Raw genomic sequence first — 1,238 nt, forward strand, 5'->3', positions numbered from 1 at the left:
CTCTCTCTCTCTCTCTCTCTCTCTCCCCTTTACTACCAAAATTGTTCCTACGCTATTATGATCAAAAAAATCGCACAAAAATTCTTCAAAATCGATCAACAAATTCATCGATTCATCACGGATTTTTTTTTTGTAAATTCCAGAGGTTTACACAAAATTCATTAACAATTTCGATTAATCCAATTGAAACTCTCAGTTTTTTTTCTTAATACTCAAATTTCGCAAAACCCTAACTCTTCAAATCAAAACGAAGGTATGAATATTTTTTACGATTTCATATTTAATATTTGAATAACTGCAGCATTTGAATTAAATAACAAATTCTTATGATTTATGTGTTTTTTTTCGTGATTAATAACATTAGTATTTCGATTAATTGTATATTTTTTGGGTGATTTGCAGGTGGAATGACGTTGAACACGAACAATTGATGCTTAATGGAATAATTGAAGTCGTGTAATAGAATAACTGATGTTGTATGACAGAATAATTACGTTACTGTAATAAAATATCTTGTTTACTGAGAATAAGGTTCTCTGGTATGTATAGTTATTTTAATGTAGAAACTCGGTTATTGTAATGAAGAAACGTAGTTATTTTATAGTTAACTCAGTTGTTTACTGAGAATAATGTTCTCTCGTATTGATAGTTATTCTAATGTATAAACTCAGTTATTGTATTATTAAAACTTAGTTATTGTATCTGTTATGTTATAGTTAGCCTTTTGGTGATTTGCAGGTTGAATCAAGATAGACGCGGATAATTGACGTTCAATGGAAAAATTGATGCATTTACTTGGTCATTTTTTGTTAGTTTTCATCTTGTTTAATTGAATAACCCAGTTTTTGTAATGTAGAAACTCATTTATTGTCATGTAAAATTCTGGTATTTGTAGTTATTGTAATGTAGAAACTCGGTTATTGTAATGAATAAATTGTGTTATTGTATTGAGATGAAACTCAAATATGTTCAAATTTCATGTTCACTGGTTAGTTGTCGTAACATTATATCTCGATTATTGTATTACTTTAACTCAGTTATTGTATTATCAAAACTCATGTATTGTATTTTGTAGTTGCTTCATGATTGTTATGGTAAGTTATAGTCTCTTTTTTGGTGATTTGCAGGTGGAATCACGATAGATGCGGATAATTGACATTCAATGGAAAAATTGATGTCTATACTTGGTCATTTTAATGAAGAAATTTAGTTATTTTATAGTTAACTTAGTTGTTTAC

Source organism: Silene latifolia, chromosome Y (genome assembly GCF_048544455.1).
Source record: "Silene latifolia isolate original U9 population chromosome Y, ASM4854445v1, whole genome shotgun sequence".
Classification (NCBI taxonomy): Eukaryota; Viridiplantae; Streptophyta; class Magnoliopsida; order Caryophyllales; family Caryophyllaceae; genus Silene; species Silene latifolia.